This window comes from Physeter macrocephalus, chromosome 17, assembly GCF_002837175.3.
Source record: "Physeter macrocephalus isolate SW-GA chromosome 17, ASM283717v5, whole genome shotgun sequence".
Classification (NCBI taxonomy): Eukaryota; Metazoa; Chordata; class Mammalia; order Artiodactyla; family Physeteridae; genus Physeter; species Physeter macrocephalus.
This window is the reverse complement of record NC_041230.1, coordinates 3526956-3539329: the sequence shown is the minus strand read 5'-3', so window position 1 is coordinate 3539329 and position 12374 is coordinate 3526956.

Sequence of the window (12374 nt, the reverse complement as noted above, 5' to 3'; positions counted from 1 at the left end):
GCCATGGCTCACGGGCCCAGCCGCTCCGCGGCACGTGGGATCCTCCCGGACCGGGGCACGAACCCGTGTCCCCTGCATCGGCAGGCGGACTCTCAACCACTGCGCCGCCAGGGAAGCCCAGCTCACCAATATTTTGCATGTTACATTTCTTTTTCTTTTTTAAAAAATAAATTATTTATTTATTTTTGGCCGCGTTGGGTCTTCGTTGCTGCGCGCGGGCTTTCTCTAGTTGCGGTGAGCAGGGGCTACTCTTCGTTGCGGTGCGCGGACTTCTCATTGCGGTGGCTTCTCTTGTAGCGGAGCACGGGCTCTAGGCGCGCGGGCTTCCGTAGTTGTGGCGCACGGGCTTAGTTGCTCTACAGCATGTAGGATCTTCCGACCAGGGCTCGAACCCGTGTCCCCTGCATTGGCAGGCGGATTCTTGACCACTGCGCCAGCAGGGAAGTCCCAAAATTTCTTTTTCTTAACACGTTCTTACAATAGGCAGGAACGTCACGACTCTAAGGGATTTAGTGTATCTGCTACTCTGTCCCCTGTCACATAGTCATACACTCAATACATATTTTGTAACACCTATTATGTATCAACTATGTCGCTGAACAAGATAGACGTGGTTCTTCACGGACCTTACATGCTGGTGGAGAATAAGGATATGCCAAAATAATAGAAAGAAATATAAAATTACAAAGGTGAAAAGTGTAAGTGGGGTCACGCATATGTTCTCCAGGTTGAGCCCCTCCTGTGGAGTATGAAAATGTCTCCCTTCTCAGGAGGCGAATAGAGCAAGAATCCTCGTCCAGTGTTGGTTATGTAGGAAGACTGCTGATTTCATCACCAGCACAGCCTCCTTTCTGCTTCAGGACGCTCTGAAATCCTCTCTATGTCTTTTCACAAAGATGCCCTGAGAAAACAAGGGGAGATGGCTCTAAACACCATCTTCCTTTTCCAGATGGTGGTTGGGTCTCTGGCCAAAGTCATCCTTTTCTTCCACAGCATCTCCCCAGTCTTGCTTGGCCACAAGCAGAGGCCCACCCACCTGGCTGTGGCTAGCTTCCTGGTTCTTCTCTCCTCTGGGATTCCCCACACAGTGGCAGCTTCTGTTTCAAGGAACCCCCTGTCCAGTCTTGGGTGTAAGCTTGTGTATTATACACAGAGCGTGGCTCACAGCACCTCCCTGTGCTCCACCTGTGTCCTGAGCACCTATCAGTCCTTCACCCTCATCCCCAGGGGAGGGGAGGGGAGTGGATGATGCTCAGAGAAAGAGCCCCCGAGGTCACTGGTCCTTCCTGTGGCACCTGCTGGATATTGTTTCTTATTGAATATCTCTGTTCCTGGGACACTTACTGGACCACAGAACCTGGGAAATAATACAGACACCAAAGGGAGGTGGTTCTGTTCATCGTCCATTACGAATTAGGACATTGTCGTCCTGTGGTCATTTCCTGATGCCATGTTTATTGGCCTCATGATCGGTCCAGTGGCTCCATGGTGTTTCTCCTGCACAGACACCACAAGAGAGTGCAGTATATTCACACCCCCACCGACTACCACAAATGGCCCCCAGATTCCAGAGCCACCCAGACCATCCTGATGCTGGTGGTCACCTTTGTCATCTTCTATGTGTTGGATTCTGTTATTACTTTTTATATCACTGTCTTTTTAGATTTCCATCTATGGTTGCTGCAAACCTCTAATGTTTCGGCTTCATGTTTTCCCACTGTTTCCCCCTTCCTGCTGCTCGTTGGAGATCCTAGAACACCTAGGATCTGTTCTTGAGTTGTTAGAAACTATGGTAAAAGTACTAAATATGTAGTAGACAGCTTCAATAATAACCATAATTCCTCTCTTCTGTAACTATTTACATTGAAGTATTTAGTACTATACTAATTACTGCAGTAATTAGTACTATACTATTTACATTGAAGTAATCAGTAATTATACTTCATTTTTTATTGAAATATAATTAATGTCACATTATATTACTTCTGCGCTTACAATATTATGATTGGATATTTGTATACATTACAAATGATCATGACTTATTATTAACTAATAAGTCTAGTTAACATCTATTCGCCTCCATACGTAGTTACAAAAATTTCTTCTTGTGATGAGAACTTTGAAGTTTGACTCTCTTACCACATCTCATTATGCAGTACAGTATCATTAAGTATTGTCACCATGCTGTACATTATATACCCGTGACTTATTTGTTTTATAACTAGAAGTTGGTACCACTGAAGTTTGTACTCAATACCAAATTTTTACACAAAATCCAATGAACTCTTTTTGAATTATGGTTTTCTCAGGGTCAGGACATGGAAGCAACCTAAGTGTCCATCGACAGATGAATGGATAAAGAAGATGTGGCACATATATACAATGGAATATTACCCAGCCATAAAAAGAAACGAAATTGAGTTATTTGTAGTGAGGTAGATGGACCTAGAGTCTGTCATGAAGTAAGAATGAAGTAAGTCAGAAAGAGAAAAACAAATACCGTATGCTAACACATATATATGGAATCTAAAAAAAAAAAGGTTCTAATGAACCTAGGGGCAGGACAGGAATAAAGACGCAGACATAGAGAATGGACTCGAGGACATGGGGAGGGGGAAGGTTAAGCTGGGACGAAGTGAGAGAGTGGCACTGACATATCTACACTACCAAATGTAAAATAAATAGCTAGTGGGAAGCAGCCGCATAGCACAGGGAGATCAGCTCGGTGCTTTGTGACCACCTAGAGGGGTGGGAAAGGGAGGGTGGGAGGGAGACGCAAGAGGGAGGAGATATGGGGATATATGTATACGTATAGCTGATTCACTTTGTTATACAGCAGCAACTAACACAACAATGTAAAGCAATTATACTCCAATAAAGATGTTTTAAAAAATCCAATGAATTTAGAGGGTCAATTGAATGCTGGTGCTGCCTTGGGAAGTCTGAAAGTCAATCCAAGAGATTACAGCTTGAAAAAGATTCAGACTATTATTGAGGAAACCAGTTTTCCCCTTGACCAGTGCAGCTGTCTGAAAGAAACCCCTTTCTTCAGGAATATCTGAAGTATTTTCACAAAGTTTATCTCCCTGTGGGTGTGGCTAATACATGGTATACTTTTGCACATAATCCAGTATTGCTCCAGATAAATGTTACTCCAGAGTGGGTGGAGATTTTATTTCATAGATGAAGATAAGAATCCTGGGAAATGAAGGAGGTGGTTTTCTATTTTAGTATGTATCTTTTTTTCACTCATATTTCTCCAACATACTGTAATGTTACACAGGAAATCAGTGTTGTTCAATGTGATGATTCACCTTTAAACCTGAATCTTCTTTACATGGCTGACCCTAGTAAATATGATTGATTACATGGATGAAGTAATGTGAGGGAGGGAGAAGAAGCTGCCTGTTTCATATTTCTCACTTGAATGTCTGGTTCTCATCACTGAAGAACAGAGACTTGGGTCTTATTTTTCTATTTGTCCTGTCTGCTTCTTTCTCTCTTTGTTTTTTCTTTTGCCTTCTTTTGGGACAGTCTGGTGTTTATAATATTCCATTTTTTAGATTGTTAGAGTTAAGGTATAACAATTTTTATTGATGGTTTTAGCTATCACTTACAGGTTCCAATAGTATTATATTGTAGTTAGAAGTATTGTTGACGGGCTTCCCTGGTGGCGCATTGGTTAAGAATCTGCCTGCCAATGCAGGGGACACGGGTTGGAGCCCTCGTCCAGGAAGGTCCCATATGCCATGGAGCAACAAAGCCTGTGTGGCACAACTACTGAGCCTGTGCTCTGGAGCCCACAAGCCACAACTACTGAGCCCACTGCCACAACTACTGAAGCCCACGCACCTAGAGCCTGTGCTCCACAAAAGAGAAGCCACCGCAATGAGAAGCCCGCGCACTGCAACGAAGAGTAGCTTCTGCTCGCGCAACTAGAGAAAGCCCACGCGCAGCAATGAAGACCCAATGCAGCCATAAATAAATGAATTTGTTTTTTTAATGCTGAAAATAAGACATGGAACAACATAAATGACCATCAAAAGATGAATGGGTAGGGAATTCCCTGGTGGCCCAGAGGTTAGTACTCTACGCTTCCACTGCAGGGGGCGCTGGTTCCACCCATGTTGGGGAACAGATCCTGCAAGCCGCGCAGCGTGGCCAATTAAAAAAAAAAAAGGTGAATGGATAAAGAAAAGGCTGTGTGTGTGTATATATATATATATATATATATATATATATAAATATTTCATTGTATATATATATATATATATATACAATGAAATATTAATCTGCCATAAATAAGAAAAAGATCCTACCTTCTAACAACATGGATGGACTTTGAGAGTATTATGCTAAGTGAGATAAGTTACACAAAGAAAGAAAAATACTGTGTGATATCTCTTATATGTGGAGTATGAAAGAGCCAATCTCATGAAACAGAGAGTGGAATAGTGGTTTCCAGGGACTGGGGTCGGGCAAATGGGAGCTGTTGGCCAAAGGGTAGTAAATTTCAACTAAGAAATAAATAAGTTTTAAGGATCTAATGTACAGCATGGTGACTATAGTTAACAATACTGTATTATATACCAGAAAGTTCTTAAGAAAGTAGATCTTCAATGTTCTCACCACCAAGTGGAAAAAAGTTAATTATGTCAGGGGATGGAGGTATAAAGCTTATTGTATTTCACAGTATATATATGTGTATCAAAATATCATGTTGCACACCTTAAAACTACCTATGTTATATGTCAATAATATCTCAGTAAAACTTTTTTAAAGAGTAAAGATGCTCGCGGCCGGAGCCTGTGCTCCGCAACGGGAGAGGCCACAACAGTGAGAGGCCCGCGTACCGCAAAAACAAAAACAAACAAAAAAAAAAACGTAAAAAGAGGGAATTCCCTGGCGGGCCTGTGGTTAGGACTCTACGCTTCCACTGCAGGGGGCGCTGGTTCCACCCATGTTGGGGAACAGATCCTGCAAGCCGCGCAGCGTGGCCAATTAAAAAAAAAAAAGGTGAATGGATAAAGAAAAGGCTGTGTGTGTGTATATATATATATATATATATATATATATATATATAAATATTTCATTGTATATATATATATATATATACAATGAAATATTAATCTGCCATAAATAAGAAAAAGATCCTACCTTCTAACAACATGGATGGACTTTGAGAGTATTATGCTAAGTGAGATAAGTTACACAAAGAAAGAAAAATACTGTGTGATATCTCTTATATGTGGAGTATGAAAGAGCCAATCTCATGAAACAGAGAGTGGAATAGTGGTTTCCAGGGACTGGGGTCGGGCAAATGGGAGCTGTTGGCCAAAGGGTAGTAAATTTCAACTAAGAAATAAATAAGTTTTAAGGATCTAATGTACAGCATGGTGACTATAGTTAACAATACTGTATTATATACCAGAAAGTTCTTAAGAAAGTAGATCTTCAATGTTCTCACCACCAAGTGGAAAAAAGTTAATTATGTCAGGGGATGGAGGTATAAAGCTTATTGTATTTCACAGTATATATATGTGTATCAAAATATCATGTTGCACACCTTAAAACTACCTATGTTATATGTCAATAATATCTCAGTAAAACTTTTTTAAAGAGTAAAGATGCTGTGATATTCTCAGTGCTTCACACCAGGGGACACAGCGTGTCTACCTAACCCAATAGTGGTGATGGCACCTGCCAGCTCTCTCCATATTACATTGACCATGTGGTCTTTGCAGTTGGTTAGTTCTCTTCTAGAAGGTAGCCTGAGATTGTCCCAGCATGGTCTTCCTCATCACCTCTACACTCACACACATTAGCTCCCAATCACAACTTTTTTTGCCCGAATCAAAATATGATGATTGTCTTACTTCAGTCTTCAGCATTTATTGGTAGGAGTCTATTGAAGGAAGAGGTTTCCCTTCACCCGTGTGTTTATTTAATCATTCATGTTTTTCATTTATTCACTTTTATTCATATCAAATATACTCCTAAATTCCTATATGTTTCAAAGGGATGCATTCTGATACAACATTGTCTATTTTAATGCTCATTTTGCCCCAGATTTGAGCAGTGTCAGATCAATAAAGCTAAAACAGCCCAAAAAAAAATTGTGGTAGGCTCATCTTGTACTGGTCCTGATGCAGTCCTGTAATCAGTTATTTTACTAGAAAATACTGATTCCTTCAAATCAAGATGAATGTTTAGGAAGCAAGGTCTGCTATTAGCCCTATTAGTTTGTTGCTACCAGTACGTCATTTCTTCTGGTACCTTACAGGAAAAAGAGCTCATAGTTGTTTCATTTTCATGAACACACACACACACGTTTATAATGAGCTATGAGTTATTCGTGATTCCTCCAATTCAAAACCAGTCCTTAGGACTCATCCTACCCTTTCCCTCTTCTATGCTTGTAAGTATCCCAACCAATAAAAAGAATAATAATAAACTAAAAGGAGCTTTCAGAAGCATAAAAAATAAAAATAAATAAATATTCCAACCAACAGTGAGAAACCTGGACCATATTCACCCCAATATATGTATGATCTGCTCAAAGATGGCTTACATGCTTAATATCCCAATCCATAACCACTTTGCTTGTCTTTTTCATGTATATTACATACTGAAGAGAAAAATATTTAGTCAAATAATCTAATACCTTCATGTAAGGAGAATAGCTACTGGGAATAGGAGGATTTTGTTCCAGTTATAGCCATTCCTTCCGTATATAAAACTTCACCTAATTAGGGACCAGGTAAGTTTCCCCAAGAAAATTCTGATTTAGGGAAGAAGTGGAATCACAGAGGTAAAAGTGAATGAGCTATTTGTGCCTTTGCAATAAAAGTGAAGAGGAAGCCTGTAGTGTGGGTTTTTGCTGCTTGACCTATTTTTCTTTCCACAGTGCGTATGACCTTGGATGTTGACACAGCCGATGATGTCCTCATCATAAATGATGACTTGAGAAGCCTTTGAACTAGCCTTAAAAGAAGAATAAAAACTTGAAGACATACTCAGAAACAAGACAGGAAAAGTAATTTCTCAGTGAAAACCCTGTTGGAAACCCATGGGGATGTGTGGCTGTCCCAGGTATTGGGAGCAGTATGGACCTTCAGATGGGGTGGGTAGTGGGCAGTAGAAGTCCTACAAAGTACAAGGAGTTGCATGAGGGAAATTTTTATTATGGCATCAGATAATAAATATTTTAGGCTCATGGGCCATGTGGTCTCTGGCACACCTACTTAATGCTGCCTTTGTAGGTGGAAGCTGCCATAGATAATATAAAGATGGGTGTGACTAGGTTCCAATAAAGCACTCCAGTAATTGTTCCAATAAAGGTCATCATCTTCTCATGGAAACACGTGGGCATGAGGGATACACAGTATTTTGAGGTGGGAAAGCTGACTTCAAAATGGGGTATTTTCCAGATTAAAAAAAGACCTAAGGCCCTAAATAGGAAGAACCATGGAATGTAAACTCATTGGAACCAGACTCCTGACCAAGATGGTACTCAGTATTGTGAGGAGATGAAAAGCTCCGAAGAACACACCCAACTGAAAATATAGTAAAAGTCACTGATGTACCTTTGCATGTCCCTTTAATGCCTGAGGACAACTTCGTCTCTGAACCTTTGATTTTCCTCAGGGAATGCAGAAAACTTTTTTCACCTGCTGTCTGGCTGCTCATTAGGATCTTCTTTAACTGCTTAATCAGCTGAGGAGGAGGAGGATGATTAGCGCTACGGATAAAACTGGCTCCTCACAGGAGACGCCCCACACTCTCCATGCAGACAGTGTGGCTGAGAAGCAGATGATGGGATGGTGGCATCTCTGTGGGGAGAGCAGGTCTGTGGACCGTGTCCCTGTAACTCTAAACTCAAGAGCCTCTGACCCATCCTGATCGACACTTCTCTGCACAGAGCTTTGCAGCAGAGACCAGGCAGGTGAGTGCTTCCTTATGTTCAGTCTCAGGGAGAAAACAAACAGGAGAGAGGAAGTCTCCAACGGGAGAGGACCTTGGAGTCATATGAGGATTCACTGGACGTGAACTTCAAGTCAGGACTTTTGCTAAGAACAGTTTTAAAATGAGATTCATCGGGACTACAGTAAAACCTAGCATCCTGGAGTGCCAGAGAATTTGCTGGTAATTATAATTCAGAGGAGAGCTCAGAATAAAGAAATTTCTGTATTTCCTGCCTCCGTTGTTGGAGATGATGTGGAATAGCAGTAGGTGATGATCACAGGAATCTCCCTGTGTCCAGACACTGTGGGCTGAGTATCTATTAGTCAATAAGGAAAATACTACTCGTCTTCACCTAGCTCTCAATGTATTAGGAAGACAGAGGAAAAAGGAGTATAAAATAAACAACAAAAGTATGAGTTTTGTTTTGAGACTAAAACAGTGACTTGGTCACAGTGATTGAGGCTGACTATCAGGTGTCTATGAGCAGGTGAAATCAGCTGGGCTGGAGTCCAAGGAGGAGTGAGGCGATTGAAGTGATAGGAGAGGGGAATTCCAGGAAGGGAGGAGAATGTGAATTGCTGCGAGGAAAGTAAAACGTGATTCTTGCTTTTTTAAGGGAAATAAATTCAGCTGGACTTAGTGAGAAAAAGGAGGAGAGGACCGTATAGGTGCGAAATGCAATTAGTTTCCTGTCCGTGAATGTTATTATCATCCCTCACATTCCTGCCAGTGGTAAGTAATGAAATGAATGTTTTCTTTTCAGAAAACCAACTCTTGGTTCCGTTGATCTTTTCTATTGTTCTCTGGTTTCTATTTTCATTTACTTCTGCTCTGGTCTTTGTTATTTACTTCCTTCTGCTAACTTTGGGCTTAGTTTGTTCTGTTTAGTTTTGTGATGTATAAAGTTTGAGAGCTTTTTTTTTTTTTTTGAAGAAAATGTTACTTTTATTTTTAAAATTTTAGGAAAATTCTTCTCATTATCAGTAATTAGAAATTACTTATTTCAGTAATTAGAGACAATGCATGTAATATAACATTATACTGCTACCCACAGAACCTTAATCTTATTTAGAAAAATTAGCATTACTGTGACTTTTTTCTTTCTAGAATCCTTTTCAGAAAACTGATTAATTCCCTTGAAGAATGTTTTGGATTATACTGACTAATTCGTGTTATGCCGAAAAACTACATTTCAAAAAAATATTCGTAGTTGAAAATAATCCCAGATATTACTGTACTCTGCTCAGTTGTGCCCAGTATATTCTTGTTAAGCTGTAGGTCTCCAGAACTTTTCCATCTTTACTAAGCTGATCTCTATACCCTTTAAAAAACAAGTTGTTATTTTTCTCTCTCCCCAGCCACTGGTATCCACCATTTTACGTTGATATTCTATATATATTTGACGACCTTAGGTACCACATGTGTGTGGAATTCTAAAGCATTTGTGTGTGTGATGGGCTTATTTCACTGGCATATTGTCCTCAAGTTTCAACCATGTTGTTTCATGTGACAGGAGTTCCCTTTAAAGGCTGAATAATATGTCATTGAGGGTTTACACCATATTTTATTTACCCATTCATCTGAAGATCAACATTTGGGTTGTTTCTGCCTCTTCACTATTGGAAATAGTGCTGCTGTGAACGTGCGTTTGCAAATGTCTCTTCAAGTATTTGCTTTCTATTATTTTGGATGTGTACCTGGTATTTGGATGACTTGGTCGTATGGTTGTTCTAGTTTCGATTTTTTGAGGGTCTGCCGTATGTTTCCTGTAGTGGTTGCTGCATTTTATAAACTTAGCAACAGTGCACAAGTGTTTGAATTTCTCCTCATCCTCAAAAACGGTTGTTATTTTCTGGGTCTTTCCAAGAGTAATTATGTTAATTGGGGTAAGATGATATCTTATTTTGGTTCCCTTTTGCATTTCTCTAAAGATTAGTACTCTTAAGCACCTTCTCATATTCTGGTTAGCCATTTGTATATCATCTTTAGAGAAGTGTCTATTTAAAGTCGTTTGCTCATTGTTAATCAGATTATTTGGTTTTAGTTAAGTTGCAGGAGTTCTTTACATATTTTAGATATTAACACCTTATCAGATATGTGATAAGTTATATTTCACTCTGTTGATTGTATCCTTTGATTCATAGCAGTTTTGAGTTTGATGTAGTCTCATTTGTCTATTTTTGCTTTTGCTGCCTGTGCTTTTCATGTCATATCCAAGAAATCGATTCTAAATCCAACATCAAGAATTTTTCAGCTATTATTTTCTTATAGGGGTTTGATAGTTTGGCACTGTGTGTTTAGACTTTTAATATATTTTGAATTAATTTTGTATATGGTGTAAGTGTCCAGCTTCTTCATTTTGTATGTGGATATCCAACTGGCCCAGCATTATTTGTTGAAGAGACTCTATTTCACCACTGAGAGATATGGGCACCCTTGTCGAAAATCATTTGATCATATAAATGCAGTGGGGTATCTCTGGGGTCCCTACTCTTCTCCATTGGCCTGTATATCTGTCTTGCTATCAGTACCACATTGTTTTCATTAATCTTTTTTTTCGGTACCAATAAGTCTTTATTCATTGTATTTTCCCAAGGAAAAGAAGGGGAAGGGAAAAGGGTCAGCATGTGTGTTACAAAATGATAGCAAATGGGAAAGGAAGTACCTGGCACAGCAAAATCAACCAACAAATAAACACTGCCCAGATGGGGTCTCCAAAGCCCAAGGGGGCTCAGTCTCCTGCAGTTCAGTAATGAGGGGTAGGGATGAAGAACAGGTACATGCTTTTCTACCCTCCCTCCCTCCCCATAAATTCAAGATTTCATACAAAGCTTTGGTTTCTAGCAGTAAACATGGAGTTACATTCGCTCGTCTCCTATTCAACAATTTTGTGGCCACTTTGACATAAGTTTCTTGCGCCTGCATAAAAGTTCCTGAGTGACTTGGCTATACATTCATCTTTCCTTTCGTGGTCTCCCAACCCCACTTTCTACATGGAAGGCCCCCTCGTTGCTCCTCTCTACCCTAGGATTAGAGATTAAAGTAGGTTTTAATCCATCCAAAGACAGAAGTCTCCTTGGCGTGAATCACATCAAGGACGGTCACGACTCAGGAGATTGAGAACAAGGGATGGTGAGTTCTCAGCTTCTTCAGGATTTTTGCACAAATCATTTAATCACAGACACCCCACAAATTAAATGTATAGGTGTATGGACTATTTTGGGGGGGCACGAAGGGGGAAAGAAGAGGAGGTAGGAATACAGTTTTTAGGACAGTAGATCTTGTTCAAATAGGAAACGGGAAGGGGAACACAAAAGAAAGTGTAGTTCAAGACCTCCCACTTCAAGAAGAGGGGCCCCCAAGTTTATGTTTCAGATCTTTGTGGCTGGTGCAGACCTTTTGTCAAAGATGCTTTGGCTTTTGCTTTTTCTCAATGTAAAAAGAAGTTTGTAAACAATAAAACCCCAAAAGAACATGGAGAAGACCGACACATTATATTTACACAAACTAGGCCACCTAGCAATCACCAAATCAGCTACTTGTGAAGTCCTACGAAGTCCAGACAAATACAATAACTAGAGGGGGGCAGCAATTGGGGGAGACAAGAACCCAGGATCAAACACACATCACCCAATGCGTTCTATTGCATTTGCCCCGTTACAACACAGTGAGGTAGGTTTGCAGTGATCTCACAGAATGTAAACGAAACCCCCTTTTCTCCTTTAGCTACCATGACACTAATTACTGCTGCAGCAGGGCAGGACACTGGCTCTGGGAACCAAAAAGAAGCCATCACTGATGGCCTCTCTGGAAACCAAGGAGGAAAAGTCCAGAATTGTTAAAGATTAAGGATCTTGTCCTTGCTTCGTATATCCATCCCTGGGCAGCTCAAGATGGGTACAGAGGCATCATTCCTAATACCTGTCCTTACCAACTCACAGTTTTTACAAAAACACATACAATACACGCTGTTGTGTATGTTAGGCCTAGCCCAATCCAGTGAAGGATGGACCTGGTATGTAAAGCGAGTCCTATGCCCTGGGATTAGAGGTCTGGAACAGGAATCCTTTATCACACGTACAGATGACTTCTGCCGAATCTTGGCTTCCCCTCTCTGCACCTTTTACCGGACCCAGCCTCTCCTAACCTCTCCGTACCACCTTTTCCTGTTCAGACCAATTTCCAGTCTTTCAGTAGAAGAAGACCAAGGCATGGGGCAACCCAGTTAAAACCTAGTCTCCCATGAAACACTGGAGACGGAGGGCTTTCAAGAGGACACTGTGGCAGAAAAGCCAGCTCTAACTGGCGAAAATGAGGTAGTTCAATAGGCTATACGCTCCAAATAGTTGTTTTCTCTGGTGATACAGCAACAAAAAGTATTCCTGCTGTGCAGACCCGGAGCTGCTGCC